Genomic DNA, 24,962 nt, shown 5'->3' with positions numbered 1-24,962 from the left:
TCTTCTCTTGTATTCCCTGACTCTGTAAGTCCCTTTAACATTTGTCATAAAGCTGAATTGGTGGTACTAAATTCTCTTAATTTTTGAACTTTTGAATTCTCTATCAGTTTTGCATGAGATCCTTGCTGGGTAATCTTGGGTTTAGATTTTTCCCTTTCAGTCCTTTAAATATGTCCTTCCATTCCCTTCTGGCCTGCAAAATTTCTGCTGAAAGATCAGCTGTTAAATGTATGGAGTTTCCCTTGTTTGTTACTTGTTGCTTTTCCCTTGCTGCTTTTAATATTCTTTCTTTGTGTTTAATCTTTTTAGTTTGATTAGTGTGTGTCTTGTGTTTCTCCTTGGGTTTATCCTATGTGGGATTCTTTGTGCTTCTTGAACTTCATCGAGTATTTCCTTTCCCATTTGGGGGAAATTCTCAACTATGATCTGTTCAAAATTTTTCTTATACCTTTTCTTTTTCTCTTCTTTTTCTTCTCCCCTACAATTCGAATGTTGGTTTCCCAGAGGTCTATGAGACTATTCTCAGTTCTTTGCATTCTTTTTACTTTATTCTTCTCTTCAGCAGTTATTTTCACCTATCTGCCAGCTCACTTATCCATTCTCCTGCCTCAGATATTCTGCTATCAATTCCTTCTAGAGAATTTTCAATTTCAGTAATTGTGCTGTTTGTCTCTGTTTATTCTTTATTTCTTCTAAGTCTTTTAAAAATATGTTAATTGATTCTTGCATTTCCTCCATTCTACTTTCAAGGTTTTGGATCATCTTTACTATCATTAATCTGAATTCTTTTTCAGGTAGCTTGCCTATTTCCTCTTCATTTACTGGACTTGTGTGTTTCTAGATTGCTCCTTCATTTGTGCAATATTTCTTTGCTTTTCATTTTTTTAACTTATTGTAGTTGAGGTTTCCTTTTACCAGGCATTGAGGTTGAATCCTTTCTTCTTTTTTGGTTTTTGCCCTCTTAAGTTTGGTCCAGTGGTTTGTGTAAGCTTTGTGTAGGGTGTGACTTGTACTTACATTCTGGTGGGAGAATGTGAGGGTTTGTTTTTTTTTTTTTCCCCTCTGATGGACAGAGCTGTGTGAGGTGGTAACCCTGTCTGCTGATGGTTGGGTTTGTATTTTTGCCTTGTTTGTTGTTTGGATGAGACATCCTGCACAGTGCTGTTGCCAATTGGGTCATGCCCTGGTCTTGTTTACAAGTGGTTGCCTTTATGGGAGTTCTCACTAATTGATACTCTCTAGGGTTAGGAGTTCTTGGATAGTCTGGGGTCTTAGAATCAGTACTCCCACTCCATAAGCTCAGGATTTGATCTCTTGCAGAAGAATGGAGACTCCACAGGTGGTTTGTTATGGTATTAAGTGGAGTTAAAACAAAAACAAGAAACAAAAATGCAACCCAGACAAATGGCAATTACAAAATCAGACAAATAATAGCTAAAATAACAGAATATACACAATACATATACACCCATAAACAAAACAAAAACAATGCAAAAAAAAAAAAAAAAGTACAATGGATTGACCCAGCAAACAAAGGAAACCAAAAATGATGTCCACATGTTAAAAACAAAACTAACTAAAGCACAAACTGGAAAACAAAGCTAAAGCAAGGTGCCAACTGGAGGAATAATGCAATGAAAACAAAACAAACTAAAAAACATGAGAAAAAGAAAGAAAAAGAAAAAAGAAAGAATTGAAATGCAAAGTTCAGTAGAGGTATATAAAGAAGATTATATATATATTTAAGATTAACTACACCAAGAAAACATCAGTAGGAAAAGAAAACAAAAGAATAAGTGTAGAAAAAATAATAATAATTTTTTTTTACAAGGCTTAGACCTGCTCTGACTTTATTTATTTTTTTCCATTTATTTTTATTAGTTGGAGGCTAATTACTTTACAGTATTGTAGTGGTTTTTGTCATACATTGACATGAATCAGCCATGGATTTACATGTATTCCCCATCCCAATCCCCCCTCCCATCTCCCTCTCTACCCAATCCCCCTGGGTCTTCCCAGTGCACCAGGCCCAAGCACTTGTCTCATGCATCCAACCTGGGCTGGTGATCTGTTTCACCCTAGATAATATACAAAACAATAATAAATTTAAAAATTAAAATAAAAGAAACAAAAGAAAATATAAAAGGGAAAACCCCACAGAACTGCAAAAGGCCAATGCAGAGGCAGAAGTATATTAAAGAAATAAGAAGTGTGATTAAAAATTATTCTCAAAAGCTTAAATATATTTAATAGTACTAAAATCAACGACTACAACAATGGGCGGGGGGAAAAGGACACACACAAAAGAACAGAAGCAGCTACAGAACAAATCAAAATATAAGTATAATAAGTGTTTTTCTTGCGTCTCTGCTGTTAGCTTCCTTTCCTTTACTGGGAGTCACAGTTCACTCGCCTCCCTAGGATACCCTCCAACAGTGGGCTGGCCTCTGGACATGCTGTGGGGACAGCTCAGAATCTAATCTTGTCCTACTTCTGTTTGTTCTTACCTCCAAGGTCCACAGCTGTCAGAACTGTGTTTATGTTTATGGGAACTCTCATTGTCCTTTTATACATTGCATAGACCCAGAGTCTGCCTAGTTGATCATGTACAGCTTATACAGCTGGTGGGAAGTTTTGGGGTTTTCCTTAGCCACACTGCCCCTGGATTTCAATTGTGGTTTTATCTCCATCTCTGCATGTGAGTCATCCACAGGGGTTTGCTCCTGAGTGAGGCTGCCCTGGAGGACTTGGGTCTGCCCCAGTGAGGGCCAGATATGGAGGTGGCACAGCTGCTTGGGTTGCAGGGCCCCAGCAGCATCAGGTACTCAGGGGAGCTAGGGGCTAGGGCAGCAGGAAACATGGTGCTCTAAAAGGACATGGCAACCTACTCCAGTATTCTTACCTGGAGAATCCCCCAGACAGAGAAGCCTGCCAGGCCACAGTCCACAAGTTCACAAAGAGTCAGACATGACTGAAGTGATCCCACATGCACAGATGCAGGATTTTTTCCTAGCCTCTGGCAGCTCTGTCCCACTGGGGATCATGCATGGAGGTGGTGTGGTTGCTTGGGTACCCTGGCAATGCTGGCTACGCAGAAGCACAGGAACTATTGCCACGGGAGCTATGGCACTATTGGGGCTTTTTCTAAATGTGGCAACTCTGCCCCAGTAAGGATTAAGCAGGAAGGTGGTGTAGCTGCTTGGGTCACAGGGACCCTGGCAGTGCCAATTGTTCAGGGACACATGCTGCCTCAACAGTAGAAGCTACGGTCCTATCAGAGTCTTTTTCTAGCTGCTGGCTGCTGGAGATCAGAAGCCCCTTTGTCTGGTCCTTCTCTGTTGCTCCACCTGTTCAGGCACTTAAACGGCTCCCCTGGCTGGGGTCCTTCTCTATTGCTTGGTGCATCAGGCACTTACAGGGCAAGCCTCTCTATTATTCAGCTGCTGGTGCTGGCATGTGGGGAGAGAGAGGTTACAGTGAGGGCTCCACTCCCTATGCATGACTCAGAAGTATCACCTTGCCTCCATGGCTTCCTGGTTTTCCTCAACAGTCATTTCCAACCACAGTCTCCTCCCTCACGTTCCCTTGGGCTGTCTCCCAGGGCAAAGTCAAGAGCAGACCTTGCCGTGGGATTGCTCCACCACCCCTACACTCCATCTCCCAGCTGCTGTGCCTTCTGGGGGACCCATGTCCCTGTCCCAGGTACATATGACTGCAGCAAGGATTGTGTGATTCTCATTCAATTTAGACTGTGACAAATCAGCTGCTTCACCCTAGCCTCAAATGTTTCTCCTCTGTCCCAAACGATTGTCCCAATGTGAGGATCGGACCCCTGCTTCAGTTCTCCCATCCACCAAAGGCGGGTCCAGTCCTACTAGCTCTCCTCTTTTATCCCTTATTTCCTTCATCCTATAGAGTTTTTCATGGTTCTATGTATTCTTTTCCAGTAGTCAAGTACTCCTGCCCGCTTTCAGCTGGTGTTCTGCAAGCTCTTCTGTGTGAAGGTGTATTCCTGATGTATCTGTGGAGATAGAGGTACTCCACATCCACCTACTTCTCTGCCATCTTGTTTCACCAAATCAGTCCTTATTTTGACACGTATGTTTTTCATGTCTAGTTCAGTTCAATTCATTTCAGTCACTCAGTCATGTCTGCCTCTTTGAGACCCCATAGACTGCAGCTTTGCAGGCTTCCTTGTCCATCACCAACTCCTGGAGCTTACTCAAATTCATGTCCATTTGAGTTGGTGATGCCATCCAACCATCTCATCCTCTGTTGTCCCCTTCTCCTCCCACCTTCAATCTTTCCCAGCATCAGGGTCTTTTCAAATGAATCAGTTCTTCACATCAGGTGGTCAAAGTATTGGAGTTTCAGCTTCAGCATCAGTCCTTCCAGTGAATATTCAGAACTGATTTCTTTTAGGATGGACTGGTGGGATCTTCTTGCTGTCCAAGGGACTCCCAAGAGTCTTCTCCAATACCACAGTTCAGCACTCAGTTTTCTTTATAGTCCTTTCTTCATGTCTAGTATTTCCAGTTAATTCTTCATAGCTGCCTATTTTTGCTCTTTATTTGTTATAGCTGCACTTATTTATCAGATGATGCATTATTGTTTCAGTCTCTTTTGCTGTGTATATTCCATTCGGAGCACTTCTTTTGCCATGCTATTTCTTCATTGCTTTTTTCTAATAGTGCTTCTAAAAATCTCATGATTTTTACTGTGAGCTCATTTTCACTTTCCAGAATTTACTAAATGTCACCCCTTGGAACAGCTTTAATTTTCTGTCTGTTTATAGTGGGACCTTGTATTGATCTACCTTATGTTTTCCCCACAATTTTCAGTATTTTATATGGGGAAGAAAACTAATCCGTGCTTATTCAATACATTTGATGGGAAATAAATGTCACCCAAACTGTTTCTTGCACCTGGAGACTTACTTATTTCTTGTTTCTATAGATAACCAAGTTATTTTGGTTAAATGAAAGTAGATGACAAGGTACCCTCCAACTCTTCATCAGCTAAAACAATAACTATTTTTGTATCTGTCTCTCTATTGAACTGTGTAAAATTGCTATTGAGTTTGTATACAAAAATATTATTGTTAACTTAAAATATATGTCTATACTGTGTTTACTTTGATTACATATTACCACCTAACTCTCTGGAATGGATCCTATACTACCTCATATAGCACATAAGAGTTCCTATGTTTTTTTATCCCCATCAATATTTGCACTAACCACATTTAAAATTTTTTACATGTTTAACAGTTATACAGTGATAATTCTTTCTTTCATTTATTTGATTAGAAATTGATTTTGAGTATCTTTAATATGCCTATAGCCTTCCAGTTTTCTTTTCCATTTATTTTTATTAGTTGGAGGCTAATTACTTTACGATATTGTAGTGGTTTTTGTCATACATTGACATGAATCAGCCATGGATTTACATGTATTCTCCATCCTGATCCCCCCTCCCACCTCCCTCTCTATCCGATCCCTCTGGGTCTTTTCCAGTGCACCAGGCCTGAGCACTTGTCTCATGCAGCCAACCTGGGCTGGTGATCTGTTTCACCCTAGATAATATATATGTTTCGATGCTGTTCTCTCGAAACATCCCACCCTCGCCTTCTCCCACAGAGTCCAAAAGTCCATTCTGTACTTCTGTGTCTCTTTTTCTGTTTTCTTATACTTGCAAACCACATATTCATCATAGGACTAGTATCAGGATATATAAAGAACACTGAAAATTCAACAGTAAAATAAAACAATAAATTCAATTGAAATAGACCAAAACCACGAAAATATATTTCACTGAAGAGGTTATATATATTTAAGAAATAAGCACATGAAAAGATGTTTAGCTTCACTGCCCACTGAGGAAACTGAGGTTAAACCTAAAATGAGATATCCCAATCGATAGATAAAATATAAAATAGTAACAGCACCACATACTGGCAAGGATGCAGAGAAACTGGATTGTACATACATTCCTAGTGAGAATGTAAAATGGTACAGTAACTCTGTAGAAACAGTTTGGCAGTTTCATATAAAACTTAACATACCTATAATAAAAAGCAGCAATCACATCCTTGGGGGTTTATTACAGAGAAATGAAAACTTAAGTTCACACAAAAATCTGAATATGAAGTTTATAACAGCTTTACTAGTTTTGTTTTGTTTTTTCATTTATTTTTATTAGTTGGAGGCTAATTACTTCACAACGTTGCAGTGGGTTTTGTCATACATTGACATGAATCAGCCATGGAGTTACATGTATTCCCCATCCCTATCCCCCCTCCCACCTCCCTCTCCACCCGATTCCTCTGGGTCTTCCCAGTGCACCAGGCCCGAGCACTTGTCTCATGCATCCCACCTGGGCTGGTGATCTGTTTCACTATAGATAATATACATGCTGTTCTCTTGAAACATCCCACCCTCGCCTTCTCCCACAGAGTCCAAAAGTCTGTTCTGTACATCTGTGTCTCTTTATCTGTTTTGCATATAAGGTTATCATTACCATCTTTCTAAATTCCATACATACGTGTTAGTATGCTGTAATGTTCTTTATCTTTCTGGCTTACTTCACTCTGTATAATGGGCTCCAGTTTCATCCATCTTATTAGAACTGATTCAAATGAATTTTTTTTAATGGCTGAGTAATATTCCATGGTGTATACGTACCACAGCTTCCTTATCCATTCATCTGTTGATGGGCATCTAGGTTGCTTCCCTGTCCTGGCTATTATAAACAGTTATAACAGCTTTACTTGTAATAACAAAAAACTGAAAATAAACCTGATGCCCTTCAACTAGTGAATGCGTAAAAAATAATTGTGGTACATCCATAACATGGAGGACTACTCAGCAATAGAAATAAATAAATTTTAATATATGCAACAACCTGGATGAATCTCCATGGAATTATGGCAAATGAAAAAAAAATAAGAAATCACATACTATATGATTTCACTGACGTAATATTCTTGAAATGACAAAACTATATATATCAGTAACTGCCAAGAGTTAAGGATGAGGGACGGAGCATGGTTAGCAAGTAAGTAATGAAACTCTTCTACATCTTGACTGTATCAATGTTTAATACAGATTTTGATATTGTACTATAGTTTTGCAAATGTTACCACTGGGTTAAAATGAGTCAAGGATACATGGGATCTTCTTGTATCATTTTTGACAAAATTACATGAATCTACAATTATATGTGAATAAAATTTTAATTAATAAAATAAGGAAAATATCCAAATATTATGAGAAATTAAAATATAAATGTGCTAGATCATGAAGAGGTACAGTTATGAAGTTTAGGAAAACAGGTAACTAAAATCATAGCAAGCCATGATCACAGATAGAGATTAATGTAATTTAGGATGATATAGTAGATACAGTCCTGTCTGTTGGGGAGATGAAGGGTCTGACAGATCCTGGAAGTGACTGTGGAAAATAAGGTCACTATTTTCAGCAGGCCAAATAAATTTGGCATTAGTGTATTGGACAGTTCACGTATATGATACTGAAATTGTCTAGGAGTTGGGAAAACATGCAATAAGACAGGAAAACTATGAGTCATGTGGGGAGAATGTAAGGAATGCCCCAAAATCCAGGAGGTCAGTAGAAATTTACTGATAGCAATTATGGCAGAGGTAGGGGGTAGAGGCAGAAAATCTATGCCTCCAACGCAAAAGAAAGTTTTACACAATACCAAGAAGCCATGGTTTGGGCCTGAGATTAGAAATGTAGGGGAATCCTGACCCTGAAATCAACCCTAAAGCAAAAAGAGTCTGGAGAATGTGCAGCCTTACCTCAAGAGCTACAATGAAGCAGTATTCAGCAAGATTTCAAAGGAAAAGGGAGTATTTCATAACTAAGAGTATTTAGGGAATTTGTTTGCCTTAGGTATTCCAAAGAGTTGAGTAAGAATTTTCAGGAGTGAAGGCAGAACTGGGAGGTAGGCTTAGAAATAAGAAGCACAGAACATAGAAGAGAATTTGAGGAATTTACATTTTGTGAGACCACTGAAGTTCAGAGGTTCCATGTGAGGTATGGAGAAAATACCAGCTTACAGATTCACATAAAAACAACCTACTCAGTACATGTGATGATGTTCATGTAGTTTTTAAGAATCTAGGAAGATGATTTTGTCATTTTTTGTTGTAAGAGGCTGTTAAAATGAAAAATAAATGGAATTTAATTTATATAACATATATCCCATTTATGGATTAATGACAGCTAGAACTTGGAGCTTAATTCTCTTTTGGTTTTGAGAAAGAATAGCAAAATATATGGTAAATTTGTTCATGTACAGAAAGTCCAATGTTATGTAGTGATCAGACATTTATGCTATGATGTAATCCCATTTAAAGGTACAAACTAGAGCAAGAAAAAGTAGAGGCAGCTTTCTCATAGGTAGTTTTGTGGTCTTTGAGAGAATTCAGTGAGTAGTACTTCTTTTTCCACCCAAGTGCTAAATGAGTGAAGGTATAAAGTAAAAGAATTATCAGCTAGAGAGCCCAATACATCACCTTCATTATTAATAAAATTTATGTTGGAGAATGTGACTTATATATGTGGGTAAATGACCTCATTAATACTGAATTTCCAAATTAGAGAGCATGAAGATAGAAGGATTAATATGTGCAGTCAGAAGGCAATTTCACTCTGTAAGGAGAGTACAGCGTTCACATGCCCTGCTTCCTCTCTCCAAATCCATCAGTCACATATGTTATGTCAAGCTTCTAAATGAAATGAGTAAGGAGATGAACAGAGTCTATAAGCTAATAGGGTTGATCTTTCTTGGAAGGGAGTTGGAAAGAAGCATTTCTCCCACTCATATCTCAGGTCTTTATTCTCTTTCTTCATTGGACTCAACCCAAAAAAGTGTACAAAGCTTATGCCTTTCCTCCTAGGGACAAGATCAGCAATGAAACAGGCCTGCTGTACCTAATACCAACCAATTTTTGGATGCTTTCCTAGGGCCATGAATGTGATACACAGTTGTTTTTTCTAAGAAGCCTCAGAAATGAGTATGAACAGAAAATAATTTAATTAATTTCTAAATCACTCTGTGCCCAAGGCCAAAATTTTACTCTGTAACCTAGTGCCCATCTCACCTTAAATTATGCACAACTACATTATTCAATAGAATTTATTCAAGATTCTGCAATTAAATCAAATGATAGCAATAAATCACTCTAAAAATGACTTCCAATATTAGAGTTGACTCAAATTTGCAAACAAACTGCTCCTACTGTGAAACTCTTAGAAAGAACTTGAAGTTCAAAAATAAAGTGCATTTGTAAGTTAAATCCGTAGATAGTAAAATTCAAAGAAAGTAAAATCAGAAAGCAGATTCTCAGTCTTGTGAGATAAAGTTCAATTGAATTATACACAGATGTTTCCATTTTCAGTTTTTAATTCTAATCATCCAGATGTTTTCAATATTTTAAATGAGTTTGAACTGAAGTTCTTTTGAGGATCTGCAACCTAGACTGTCTTTCCCTGCAACAGATCTCCAAAGTTGTATCAATTCAATGCCACATCTCTCATGAAACTCCATTTTACAGAGAGAGGTTAATAGGAAACAAATGATTACCATAGCAGTTGACCTACATGCATGAAATTTAGGAAACAAACCATCCTTCAGAACTTTAAACAATTAGCCTGGACTAGACCATTCTCCCAAAACATAACCATAGACTGAAGTAAGCATACGCTGAGGCGGATATTCAGTGGTTTCAACTTCAGGAAGGCAGAGAAAAAAGTTTATGCCAGTTGTTGAGATGCATGACCTGCAAACCTAAAGTGATTCTGGAGAAAATCTTTCAGAAAAAGGTTATTTTTTTTTTTCAGATAAATTTATTATATCTGGAGAAAATCTAGCAGTTCTTTTTACTTGTTTTTTTCAGAGAATGGCATTAGAGAAATTGCTTCCTTCTTACAACGTTTAGCAATTTGCAATGGTAGCAGCTGTGAGAACTAGGTTTTTTTGAGATACTCTTCTTTTATATTCACTAAAAATTCTTTTTAATTAATTTATTTGTTTTAATTGGAAGCTAATTACAATTGCTATTTGTGTTTAATTTTTGATAGCTTAATTATATGTCTTTGGGGGGTTTCACCTTGGGTTTATCTTGTTTGGGACTCTCTGAGTTTCTTGGACTTGGGTGGCTATTTCCTTCTCCATTTTAGGGAAATTTTCAACTATTATCTCCTCAAGTATTTTCTTATACCCTTTCTTTTTGTCTTCTTCTTCTGGGACACCTATGATTCAAATGTGGGGGTGTTTAACATTGTCCCCGAGGTCTCTGAGGTTGTCCTCATTTCTTTTAATTCTTATTTTTATTTTTTCCTCTCTGTTTCATTTATTTCCACCATTCTATCTTCCACCTCACTTATCTTCTTTTCTGCCTCAGTTATTCTACTGTTGGTTCCCTCCAGAGTGCTTTTGGTCTCAGTTATTGCATTATTCATTATTGATTCACTCTTCTTTATTTCTTTGATGTCCTTGTTAAACATTTCTTGCATCTTCTCAATCCTTGTCTCTAGTCCATTTATCTGTAACTCAATTTTCTTTTCTAGATTTTGTATCATCTTTACTATCATTATTCTGAATTCTTTTTCTCCTTATCTCCTCCTCTTTGGTTTGGTTTGGTGAGTATTTATCATGTTCCTCTACTTGTTGAATATTTCTCTGCCTTTTCACTTTGTTTAGATTGCTGTGTTTGGTGTGCCCTTTCTGCAGGCTGGAAGTTCCTGGTTTCTCTTTATTGTGGAGTCTGCTCCCTGTGGGTGGGTTTGGACAAGCAATTTGTCAAGGTTTCTTGGTTGGGGGAGTTTGTGTCTGTATTCTGGTGGGTGGAATTGGATCTCTTCTTTATTGAGTGTAATGAAGTGTCCAGTAGTGAGTTTTGCAGTGTCTGTGGGTTTGGGATGCCTTTCAGTTCAGTTCAGTTCACTCAGTTGTGTCCGACTCTTTGTGACCCCATGAATTGCAGCACACCAGGCCTCCCTGTCCGTCACCAACTCCCATGCCTTTAGCCTGCCTATATTTTAATGCTCAGAGTTGTGTTTCTGCTTTGCTGGAGAATTAGCATGGTAGGTCTTGCACTGTAACTTGTTGGCTCTTGGGTGGAGTTTGGATTCAGTGTAGGTATGGAGACTTTTGGGTGAGCTCTTATCTATTAATGTTCCCTTGAATCAAGAGTTCTCTGATGTTCTCAAGTTTTGGAGTCAGGCCTCTTGCCTCTGGCTTTCAGTCCTTCTGTTACAGTAGCCTCAAGACTTCTCCATCCATACAGCACATATGATAAAACATCTAGGTTAATGGTGAAACAATTCTCCACAGTGAGAGACACCCAGAGAGATTCAGAGTTACTTACAGAAGAGATGAGGGAGGAGGGAGATAGAGGTGACTCGGAGAAGAGGGGGAGTCAAAAGGGGAGAAAGCAATCTAACCATTAATCAGTTCCCTAAGTGTTCTCCACAGCCTGGAACACCCAGAGCGAGTCACAGAGTTAAGTAGAGATGAGAAGGGAGAGGAAGGAGAGAGTCACCTGGGGGAGAGAAGGGAGAGTCAAAAGGGGAGAGAGCAATCAAGTCAGTAATCAAATCCCTAAGTGAAAAATGGATACTGAAGATTAGATTCTTAAAGGTACAAAATTGATAAAAAATGCCAAAAAGCAAAGATTAAAAATCTAGAATAGAAATTAGACTATCAAAAATACACTCTAAGAAACACAAAACAAAATCAGTCACAAAAATTAAAAAAATATGTATATATTTTACTTATATAAAATCTATATTAAAAATTTATATATATATATACATGAAATCTGCTTTAAAAATATAGTCTTTTTTTGCAAGGTAATAGTAGGCTATAAAAATGAAAATTAAAAGAATAATAAAGAACTTAATTTTTTAAAGTTTTTAAAAATGATAATAGTAAAAATGTGTCTAGGAATTTCTCTGGAGCTGTTGTGGGCAGAGTAGGGTCTGTTTAGTTTCAGATAGTTCCTTGTTCCAGCTTGTACTTGTTCTCAAGGTCTATAGGTCCCCCCAATGCACAGTCAATATTAACTGCAGGGGTTTAATCTGTTGCACCTGTCAATTCCAGAGCGGTTCCCTCTTCCTTGCTTATTTCAGCTCCCTCTGTTTGCAAGTCTCTTCAGTGTCTAATTTCTGCCTTGACACAAGGGGACGAAGGTGGTCACATATTTAGGCTCACTTGTTCAGTTGTGCTGGGGGGGGGGGGGGGCGGGTCACTGCAAACAAATACCGCTGGCGTGTGTGGTGAGTGCTCGCAGTGTATGGTCCACTCCGGGCTCGTCACAGCCTAAGATGGCGTGTGCTTCCCAGGTCTCCACTGCTCAGGCTCCAGAATGCTCTGCAAGGGCACTGTACCAAGTGGGCCCTGCGTTTCACGCACTTCCCAGGTCTAAGCCGCTCAGGTTCTTGGGTACTCCACAAGGGCACAGACTGGGTTGAGCTGTGCCTTTTGTGCCCTTCCCAGGTCTGAGCAGCTCAGGCGACCAGGCGCTTGGTGAGCGCACTGTCCCAAGTGGGCCGTGCATCTTAATCACCTCCCCAGTCCCGCTGCTTGATTGTCTGGGTGCACCAGGAGAGCACTCTCAGGTGTGCGGTGTGTCTCCCCTGGGGAGCTGATCAGGCTGCAACACTCCTGGCAGACGTCAGCCATCCAGGATCCCAGGAAGATGTGGTTAGCAACTGGGAGGCTGCTCACTGTTTGGTGGAACATGCCATCTCTGGGTCTGAGAGTACAGCAGCTTCTTGCCTTCTGGCTCTGGCTGTCGCATGCTTGCCTCTCTGCCTCTGGGGGAGAGGGGTCTATACGCAGCCAGCTAGCTCTCCTTTCGTATTGGCTCAAGCCTTTGTACTGTGAGCAGCATGCCAGGCTGTTCATTAGAGCCTTTAGCTGGAGAGGCCTTTTTTCTTTCTTTTTTTTTCTTTTTTGGTCTCTCTAGCTATCTCACAGTTTGCGTTGCTGTCTCACATTAGCTCCCTCAGATTGTCCTCAGGGTATTCAGGCTCAGTCACTACCCTAAGGACTGATGATGCAGCCTGTGCCTCCCTGCCCAGCCCCACTGGCTGGTGGCAGATGCAAGCATCTATGCTACTTCTCCGTAGGCAGTTAGGCACATACACTGGTTGTTTTTTTTCCCCCTCCCGGTTAAGTTGCCCTCTGAGATTCCAAAACTCTCCACAAACCCACCTGTGAGAGGGTTTCATTCTGTGTGAAAACTTCTTCTCCTTCACGACTCCCTCCCCAGGATGGGTCTCTGTCCCTAATTCTTTTGTCTCTGTTTTTATCTATTTCGTCCTACCTCCTTGTGAAGAGAATGGTCTGCCTTTCTGTGTGCCTGGTGTCTTCCACCAGTGTTCAGAAGTTGTTTTGTGGAAGTTGCTCAACATTCAAATGATCTTTTGATGAAATTGTGGGGGAGAAAGTGGTCTCCCCATCCTATTCCTCTGCCACTCCTCAGCCCCCCCATTCAAAATTCTTAATTTTCATTCCCTTTGACACCCCAGTACTGAATTAAATGGAACATGTGAGAAGGAAGGTTCAGCCCAGTGTCATATTGACTGTTTCTGAGTTGTTAAAGAGTTACATCCTGCTGACAAATTGCTTACATTTTTAACTAGATTTGTTTGGCTTTTTGTTGTGAAATTGACTGAGTTCTTTATAATTTTTTGATATTAACTTCTTATCTAATATATGGTTTACAAAATTTTTCTCCCATTCTTTGAATGATTGTCTTTTCATTTTATTGGTTGTTTCCTTTGCTATGTAGATACTTTCATGTTTGATTTTTGCCTTTGTTGTTTGTGTTTTTGATGTCATGTCAAAAAAAAAAAAAAATCAATGCCAAGACCAATATTGATAAGTTCTTCCCTATATTTTCTTCTAGGAATCTTATGGTATCAGATCTTATGCTTAGGTCTTTGATCCCTTTCAAGTTAATTTTTGTGAGTAGTATGAGATAGAGGTCCAAATTCATTGTTCTGAGTGAGTTTCTCTAGTTTTCCCACAACCAGTTTTTGCCCTGGCCACAACAGTTGAAAGTCAAATGTAGATTCACTCTAATCTTTTAACAAATAACAATAAGATTTTAATTTTTCATATACTATGAGACAAGTTTCTAAACATGAGGCTTCCATGGTAGCTCAGATGGTAAAGAATCCAGCTGCAATGCAGGCGAGCTGGGTTCAATCCCTGGGTCAGTAAGATCCCCTGCAGAAGGGAATGGAAGATCCCCTGGAGAAGGGAATGGCAACCAATTCCAGTATCCTTACCTGGAAAATTCCATGGACAGTGGAGCTTTGTGGGCTAGAGTCCATGAGGTTCCAAAGAATTGGACACAACTGAGCAACTAATTTTCACTTTCTAAACATACTCCCCTGGAAAAATTTTCCCCTCATTATTTCATTCCCCAATTCTGTTTTTCTTTTTTCTCAAAATTCCAGATCTTTAATCTAGTACCTAAACTGAGGTCAGCACACTTTATTTGTGTAAGGTGCCAGATAGAAAACATTTTAGGCAAATAGCAAAGTCAAAAAATATTGTATAGAAACCTATCCTTTAAAATATAATAATTTTAAAATGTAAAAGCCATTCTTAGCTCATGAACTGTACACAAACAGGTGGTACATTGGATTTGGGCTGCAAGCTATAGCCTACTGTCCCCTGCCCTAAAACACAACATCTTCATTACCTAAAATTCTATTAGCATACATTTTTTAACTCAGTCAAAAAAAAGTATATTAAATATTTTTAAATGCTCTTAGTTATTATTTGCTTTTCCAGTTTCTCATCATCTATTCTAATCACATCATGTCTACATTAATTTAGTCACACACTTAAATTAAAAATGAAACGTTTCAGTTTTAAGTTCCAGCTTTTTTTCTCTGATATACTTTTAACAAAAAGCACTTCTTGTAAGGGGTCTGACAGTATGGGTAGTAACACTCTATTATAAAGCTTACAGGAGTACTTAGTAATTACTCTGGCCCCAAGTCATGGGAAATTTGTAATATATGGGAAAATATATTAATTTAAATAACAAAGCTTTTTTTTAATACTGAAGTAATAACATTATGAGATAAATGTATAATAATGTAATTTTTTAATGTAAGAAAAGTCTTTGAAAGTCAAATTTGTTTCCTCAGTCTGAAACACCAAGCCCTCTGCCAAAATTACTCAATTACTCAAGACCTCTGGGCTCTTTTTAAAGACTACAATTTTACATTATGACCTTTCCTTCTTCATAGTGCATTCTCAGATCTATTATTTTGAATGCAAACATTTTTAAACATTTAGGATATAAAGTTCAGAACAGGTTTTGTTGTTGTTGTTGTTTTATTTTGTTTTTACTGTGTTAAAGAATCTGACTCCATATTTGAGCTTTGATTGCTTGTAGTTTTCAAGATCACTCTTCTCTACTCCCTACTTGTGACACATTTGGACATGCTGATTAAAAAAAGAAACCTGAAGGTCCCTGCTTGGGCACAGATGGGGAAGTTCAAACAATGCAAGCTTGTTCCCCTTCCAGTACCCCGCCCCCCCCGCCCCAAACCACAATAAAATCCTGGAACAAAAAACTTTAATTCTCCCTTCACTTAAACTATTTGGAACCAACTTGGGTGCCTGCTCTGCTCTCTCCTGAAAGTCTCATGTGCAAATAATAAACCTTTTAATATTCATGATGCATGTATGACATCATCAATCACAGTGTCTGAAACACCTATATATGTGTGTGAGGAGTGGGGGCAGTTGAACTTGCCATATGGCAACAGCAGTTATGCATGTGTTTATGATAATTCTGTCAGCCCATTCAAGGCCACCTTATTCACAGATATGTTCATTCATTCTCCAAGTTAGAATTTGGCATTTTCTTCTGTATTTGAACCTATATCTATATCTGGTTCAAATTGAATTTTCAAGTTTCTTTGGCCAATGAAAAGTGATCTTTATAAAGACAAAGATAATGCTGCATGTAGAGCAAAGTGCAGGTTTCCTAGCAATCTTGGAAGATAGAGATAAAGTCTTCTTCCAGAGCAAAGAACAGGCATGGTTACTATCCATTACATTACAAATGAATTCCCCTTCAGAAGCAAAAGCCAGATATGCCCGTTACCCGTGATAAAAGCTTTGGGTTTCCTAAACTCTCCTATGGGCTTCCCTCATAGCTCAGTGGGTAAAGATTCTGCCTGCAATGCAGGAGACCCCGGCTTGATCCCTGGGTGAGGAAGATCCCCTGGAGAAAGAAATGGCAATCCACTTCAGTATTCTTGTCTGGAGAATCCCATGGGCAGAGGATCCTGGCAGGCTACAGCCCACGGGGTTACAAGAGTCAGACACAACTTAGTGACTAAACCACCAAATTCTCCTGTAATGCAATCGTGTATGTGGGCATCCATCTCAGCGTATTTAAGTTGTGAGTCATAGGGGCAAGGAGAGCTGACATAGGTATGCTGATGCTGATGCTAATTGCTGTTACATAAGTAAAAATCATTTATTTTTGACCCCTGAGTCTCCATCTTCTGTCTGCAATCTTTTCCCTTTTCCTTTTACTGACTTAAAAGATTTTCCAGAATGCTATATTTACTATCATATATGCTTATATACATATAGGACTTCCCAGGTGGCACTAGAGGTAAAGAACCCACCTGTCAGTACAGGAGATATAAGAGGCACATATATGGTCTCTGGGTGGAGACGATACCCTGGGGGAAGGCACATCAACCCACTCCAGTATTCTTGTCTGGAGAATCCCGTGGACAGAGGAGTCTGGTGGGTTATGGTCCATAGGGTTGCAAAAAGTCAGACATGACTGAAGTGACTAAACACATATATGGGCTTCCTGGGTAGTTCAGCTAGCGAAGAATCGGTCTGCAGTGCAGGAGACCCTGGTTCAATTTGTGGGTCAGGAAGTCCCCCTGGAGAAGGAATAGGCTCCCCACTCCAGTATTCCTGGGCTTCCCTGGTAGCTCAGATGGTAAGGACTCTGCCTGTAATGTGGGAGACCTGAGTTTGATCCAGGTTGGGAAGATCCCCTAGGAGAAGGCATGGCAAACCACCTCATTATTCTTGCCCGGAGAATCCCCATGGATAGAGAAGCCTGGCGGGCCACAGTCCATGGAGTCAAAAAGGGTTGGACATGACTGAGTGACTAGGCACAGAACAACATATATGTTAAGATTCTGCCTTTATTTTTTGTTGTTGTTCAGCCACACAGTCATGTCCAACTCTTTGCAACCCCATGGACTGCAACACACCAGGCCTCTCTGTCCTTCACCATCTCCTCGAGTTTGTCCAAGTTCATGTTCATTGCATCGATGATGCTGTCCAGCCATCTCATCCTATGACACTGTCTTCTCCTTCTGCTTTCAATATCCTTCTTCCTTTATTATCACCTATCTATACTTTTTCAACAGTTTCTTCTATGTCTCATTGCCTCTTATATTGCTTCCCTTAAATCCATCCTCCACACAGCTATCCACCAATTTCATCACAACCCTTCAATGTCAGAGGAATCAGAGATCAAATTGACAACATCTGCAGGATAATAGGAAAAGCAAGGGAATTCCAAAAAGAAAAAAAAAATCTAATTCTGCTTCACTGACTACACCAAAGCCCTTGACTGTGTGCATCACAGCTATGGAAAATCCTTAAAGACACAGGAGTACCAGACCACCTTACCTGCCTCCTGAGTAAGCTGTATGTAAGACAAGAGGCAGGAGTTAGAACCAGACATGGAATAAAGGAGTGATTCAAAATTGGGAAAGGGGTAACATCAAGGCTGTATATTTTGTTGCTCTACTTATTTAACTTCTACATCAGAAGAAGAGTATATCATTTCATGGAGTATATTGCGTGAAATGCTGGGCTGGATTACTCACAAGCTGGAATCAAAATTGCCAGGAGAAATATCAACAATCGCAGATGATATCACTTTATGGCATAAAGTGAAGAGAAACTAAAGGGCCTCTTGATGAAGGTGAAACAGGAGAGTGAAAAAGCTGGCTTAAAATTCAACATTCAAAAAACTAAGATCATGACATCCAGTCTGATCACTTCATGGCAGAAAAAGTGACAAGCTACATTTTCTTGGGCTCCAAAATCACTGCGAATGGTGACTGCAGCCACTAAATTAAAACATGCTTGTTCCTTGGAAGATAAACTTTGACAAACCTAGACAGCTTATTAAAAAGCAGAGACATCACTTTGCTGACCATGGTTCATATAGTAAAAACTACGGTTTTTCCAGTAGTCATGTACAGATGTGAGAGTTGGACTATAAAGAAGGCTGAGTGCTGAAGAATTGAAACTTTAGAACTGAGGTACTGGAGAAGAATCTTGAGAGTCCCTCAGACAGTAAGGATATGAAATCAGTCACTCCTAAAGGAAATATTTATTGGTTCTGAAGCTGAAGGTCCAATAATTTGGCCACCTAATGTGAAGAGATGACTCAATGGAAAAGATCCTGATGCTGGAAAAGATTGAGGAGGGCAAGAGGAGAAGTGGGTGACAGAGGGTGAGATGGTTGGATGGCATCACTGACTCAGTGGACATGAGTTTGTGCAAACTTAGGGGGATGGTGAAGGACAGGAAAACTTGGCATGCTGCAGTTGGTGGGTATACAGAGTTGGACATGACTTAGCAACTGAAAAACAACAGCAACGGCTCACCAATAACTTGTATAGATCCAATTTCTTAACATGACCAAAAATGCTCTCTAACCTGATTATATCTTCCAATAAAGTCACAGCTCTGGGTTTCCTTATCCCAAACTTTGTGAATTACTAATACTCCACTTCCTGTGAAAGGTGATGTCTCCATACATTGGCTCACACACTCCATCCCCTTCTTTTGTCTCCCTCTGTTGGCCCTCATCTGCCTAGCCAGCATCATCTCATACTCCTCTTTGCCCTCCATCTACATGTTTCCACCACAGTTGCTTTGGTGGGTTATGGGTTGTTGAGGCCACAGAGACTTTAGCTACACTACTATCTCTGTTCTAAGACTCTTCTCAATACCTCATCTTTTACTCTGAGAATCCAACTTCATCTAAATCATCTGAGCATAGTCAAAAGTCATAGTCAGGGGCATAGAGGTAAAATTCACCCTCACCTATGGAAAATTACTCCAACGGCCAAAGAAATGACTGCTTGAAAGACCGTGTTTGTTCATATAAAGGTAACCACATATAGAAGTTCACCAGCATTAATGGAAGGACTCTGTAATATATTCATGAAAATGACCTAAAAGATTATCAATTTTAAGCACAATCAGACTCAAGGAGGACAAAGCCATCTTACAGAATACTGGTCAGCTGAGATTTTTCTTTTTCTTCTTGCTATTTCTTCAATCCTTCTCCACTTACTGAAGAGTCTGCAAAGTGTCTGACTCTTTGCAACCCCATGGACCATAGCCTGTCAGGCTCCTCTGACCACAGAACTTTCCAGGCAAGAATACTGGAGTGGGTTGTCATTTCCTCCTCTAGCGGATCTTCCCAACCCAGGAATCGAACTTGAGTCTCCTATGTCTCCTGCACTGCAGGCGGATTCTATGAATGGTGCTAATTGAAAAATGAAGATTTCTGTACCTTCCTCTCCTAAAGGAGGATGCCAGCCTACAAGAGATTCCAAATTGGAAAAAAACTTAAGAGTTTTACCGTTGAATAATGTTGGAAGCCTAAAATATTACAACTCGTGAATTAAGACTGTGTTTGCAACTTAAAGTAACTATAGAATTTTCTATACCTATTGTGTTTCATGGGGCTTCCCTGGTGGCTCAGACAGTAAAGAATCTGCCTGCAATGCAGGAATGTGGGTTCAACCTCTGGGTCAAAAAGATCTCTTGGAGAAGGAAATGGCCATCTACTCCAGTATTCTTGCCTGGAGAATCCCATGGACAGAGGAGCCTAGCAGGCTACAGTCCACGGAGTGGAAAAGAGTCAGACATTACTGAGAGACTAACAGTATTGTGTTTTTTAATGATTACTATTACTAATTGAACGGGGAAAGAAAGAAGGAACTAATCTAAGTAATTTATGAATGCAGTGTTTCACTGAATACTCACAGTCTTAAGTGTTATGGGTATATATGTAAACATGTACATAATAAATATAAGGGAAATTTTTCATGAAAAGCAAGATATTTGCAGTGTTTTAAGTGTATACCACAGATGGCTTACAATTTGCTAGAGAAAAAAATAGCAATTATACTGAAGAGAAACTTAACAACAACCTAATTGGTGATCAAAATAGACATTACCAGTGAGGGACACATAAACAATATGCACCTCAGACAAGATACTCACAGACATAACATTATCTATGTAGTATTCTGGCCTGGAATGTATATTTAAATCTATTTGAGAGGAAACATCAGACAAACCCCAATTGAGAAACATTCTATTAATTTTTAAAAGGACTGTATTTTTAATGCCAACATAATGAAAAACAGAGGGAAACTGCGGACATTATGGATTAAAATAAAATAGGTATATAACCAAATATGATTTCTATTCTTACATTAGATCATAGATTGGAAAGGGAAAAAACTTTCAAATATGTCAAATATTGGAAAGGGAAAAAACTTTCCAAATGTCAAATAGGATTGTGGTAAATTCAATAAAATAATATATCAATGTTTAATTTACTGAAGGTGATAAATATGCCATACATTTGAGAACTGCACTGAGGCTATATAAGAGTCTGTCCTACTGATAACAGTGATAATCATACTGTGGATATAGGAATTCTTACTCTTAAGAAGTAGTTGCTGAAGAATTTAAGACTAAAGAGCCAAAATGTCTTAATAGTAAATTGTTCAAAAATACTATATATAAATATATTATATATAAAAATATTATATATATATAGGTAGAGAAAGAGTAAATGATAAAGCAGATGTGATAAAACGTTAATAATGCATGAATCTGGGTAAATGGTATATAGGTGTTCTTTGTATTGTTGTTATTCTTGCAATTTTTCAGTAACGATTTCTCTCATTGAATATTTTTAAAAACGTCTTTATTTTTTTAATAACATTTTAGAATGTAGCATTTTAATGTGGCTACCATGCTATCAAATAAGCCTGAACCTAATAATTTAATTTTTAAATTTAACAGCTAAAGTGTCCTGATTTGGAACCTCTCTGGTCTTCCCCATTGAAATAAATTATACAACCAATGGAAATGAACTATGTGAAAGCAACAGTGGTTGTGCAGATGCTGTTTATTCAGTCATGGAAAGATATCTCCTCATCTATGTGCTTTTATTATATCAACAGAAGATATAAGTACAACTATGCTCATTTGAGATCTTTAAATGTTTAACTGTAAAAGTAGTTTAATCTAGTTTAACATTAAGCTAACTAAACATACATAATTAAGTACGAATTCTACCACTCACTTATCACTTAGGCAAGCTATGAAAATGAATTTACATGTATTAATTTTCTCTTTTAAAAAATTAGTTTGAGTAACATTTTCATTCATTTCTTTTAAATTGAGTGCCTTAGTTCAGTCCCTCAGTCATGGCTGACTCTTTGTGACCCCTTGGGCTGCAGCATGACTGGCTTCCCTGTCCATCACCATCTTCCAGACCTTGATCAAACTCATGTCCATCAAGTCAGTGATGCCATCCTACCATCTCATCCTCTGTCATCTCCTTTTCCTGCTGCCTTCAGTCTTTCATAGTATCAGGGTCTTTTCCAATGAGTCAGTTCTTCACATCATGTGGCCAAAGTATTGGAGCTTCAGCTTCAGCCTCAGTCCTTCCAATGAATATTCAGGATTGATTTCCTTTAGGATGGACTGGTTTGATATCCTCGCAGTTCAAGGGACTCTCAAGAGTCTTCTCCAACACCACAGGTCAAAAGCATCAATTCTTCAGTGCTCAGCTTTTTTTTTTTTTTTATGATCCAACACTCACATCTGTGCGTGACTACTGGAAATACCATAGCTTTGACTAGACAGACTTTTATCAGCAAAGTAATGTCACTGCTTTTTAATATGCTGTCTAGATTTGTGATAGCTTTCCTTCCAAGGAGCAAGCATCTTTTAATTTCAGGGTTGCAGTCACCATCTACAGTGATTTTGGGGCCCAAGAAAATAAAGTTTCTCAGTGTTTCCATTTTTCCCCATTTTTTAGCATGAAGTGATGGGACCAGATGCCATGATCTTCATTTTTTGAATATTGAGTTTTAAGCCAGCTTTTTCACTCTCCTCTTTTCACTTTCATCAAGAGGTTCTTTAATTCTTCTTTGCTTTCTGCCATAAGAGTTGTGTTATCTGCATATATGAGGTTATTGATGTTTCTCCTGGCAATCTTGATTCCAGTTTGTGCTTTATCCAGCCTGGCATTTAGCATGTTGTACTCTGCGTATAAGTTAAATAAATAGGGTGACAATATACAACATTGATGTACTCCTATCCCAATTTTGAACCAGTCCATTGTTCCAGGTCTGCTTCTAATTGTTGCTTCTTGACCTGCATACAGGTTTCACAGGAAGCAGGTAAGGTGATCTGGTATTCCCTTCTCTTAAAGAACTTTCCACAGCTTGTTGTGATCCACACAGTCAAAGGTTTTAGTATAGTCAATGAAGCAGAAGTAAATGTTTTCTAGAATTCTATTGCTTTTTATATAATCCAAGAGATGTTGGCAATTTGATCTCCAGTTCCTCTGCCTTTTCTAAATCCAGCTTGAGCATCTGGGAGTTCTCAATTTGTGTACTGTTGAAGCCTAGCTTAGAGAATTTTAAGCCTTACTTTGCTAGCATGTGAAATGAGTGCAATTGTGCAGTAGTCTGAACATTATTTTTAGCACAGCCCTTCTTTGAGGTTGGGATGAAAACTGACCTGTTCCAGTCCTGTGGCCACTGCTGAGTTTTCCAAATTTGCTGAAATATTAGTGCAGCACTTTAACAGTATCATCTTTTAGGATTTGAAACAGCTCAGCTGGAATTCCATCACCTCCACTATGGTGTATAGAGTCTTAAATTAAATGCCCAAAGTGAGACCTGATTAAGAGAACCTATAAGTCACTTAGTCACATCTAACTCTTTGTGACCCCATGAACTATGGCCCATCAGGCTCCTCTGTCCATAGACTTCTCCAGGCAAGAATGCTCAAGCAGGTTGCCATTTCCTTCTCCAGGGGATCTTCCCAACCCAGGAGAGGGACAATGGAACCAAATTTCCTTGAGAAAATTATACAATGACTTAAAAATATGTAATTTCAACTTTCCCCCCTCCTTTGGTTTATGCTTTTGGAAATTTTAATATTTTGGCAACTAAGAGCTAGTTTTGCTTCTTAATCTAGTTTTCTGGGGACAGGAGTACAGGAAATATAAGAAGTAATCCACAACCTCAGTAATTTAAAAAAACAACTGCACAAATTTTAGAAAATACCTTTTTGTTTTAGAAGTTTTGAAAACTAAGATCTGTAATGTTTTTATTGATAAGTGTGTTTTCTTTTCATAGAAAATAGGAGTATATGGAAAATGACAAAAGATGTCCATAAAATACCAAAAGAATGGACACATGCATGATAACTAATTCAATTAAGAAGTCTGAAAATGGATTGCCAATGGAAAGGTAGGGATAGTGAATCAGAGACATACAAAATGAGTTCATTAAAAAGCAAGACATTTCTGGCATCCACTTCTCAGAATGGCAAATTTCATGTGGGACTGACAAAAGGATGAAACATATAAGAGTATATATAAATGCCTACATAACAGACAGTTAGACGTATATACCCTTCTTCTGATTTAAGCAGCCAGATGACTATATTTTCCCACACCAAGAGAAGATAAGAAGAAGAGCACTCCAAAGAGGTTAAATGAGAAAGGTTCTAGAGTCAGAAATACTATCACAGACTCCTGAGAATGAAAAATGGGGTATAAGTCTACATAACAACTGATAAGGCCCAGACCTACTAGAAACCTATTATGCCAACTAGAAATACATTTTGCAGAGAAGAGATTGAAGGAATCCTCTGGAGTGAGTGACCTGCCCCAAATGGTATATCTAGAGGGACTGATTTTGGAGGGAATCAAAAATATTCCACCCCATAATGAAGGTCACCATAGACAAATGCCTTCCACATATACAGAGCTTCAAATCATCTTGTTGATTTTTCCTTCAAATGAAAACTAAGATCATGGCATCTGGTCCCATCACTTTATAGCAAATAGATGGGGAAACAGTGGAAACAGTGGCTGACTTTATTTTTCTAGGCTCCAGAATCACAGCAGATGGTGATTGCAGCCATGAAATTAAAAGACGCTTACTCCTTGGAAGGAAAGTTATGACCAACCTAGTCAGCATATTAAAAAGCAGAGACATTACTTTGTCAACAAAGGTCCATCTAGTCAAGGCTATGGTTTTTCAGTAGTCATGTATGGATGTGAAAGTTGGACTATAAAGAAAGCTGAGCACCGAAGAATTGATGCTTTTGAACTGTGGTGTTGGAGAAGACTCTTGAGAGTCCCTTGGACTGCAAGGAGATCCAACCAGTCCATCCTAAAGGAGATCAGTCCTGGGTGTTCATTGTTAGGACTGATTTTGAAGTTGAAACTCCAATACTCTGGCCACCTGATGCGAAGCGCTGACTCATTTGAAAAGACCCTGATGCTGGGAAAGATTGAAGGCAGGAGGAGAAGGGGATGACAGAGGATGAGTTGGTTGGATGGCATCACTGACTTGATGGACATGGGTTTGGGTGGACTCCGGGAGTTGGTGATGGCCAGGGAGGCCTGGCATGCTGCACTTCATGGGGTCACAAAGAGTTGGGCATGACTGAGTGACTGAACTGAACTGAACTGAAGATGACTGATTATAAGGTGACTAGAAACTCAAGGAAAGTCTCTTTTACAGGAAATAGAGATAAAGCAAAACTCTTATTTTTAGACTAAAAAA

This window comes from Cervus elaphus, chromosome 22 (genome assembly GCF_910594005.1).
Source record: "Cervus elaphus chromosome 22, mCerEla1.1, whole genome shotgun sequence".
Taxonomy (NCBI): domain Eukaryota; kingdom Metazoa; phylum Chordata; class Mammalia; order Artiodactyla; family Cervidae; genus Cervus; species Cervus elaphus.
Note: the sequence above shows the minus strand (reverse complement) of the source record.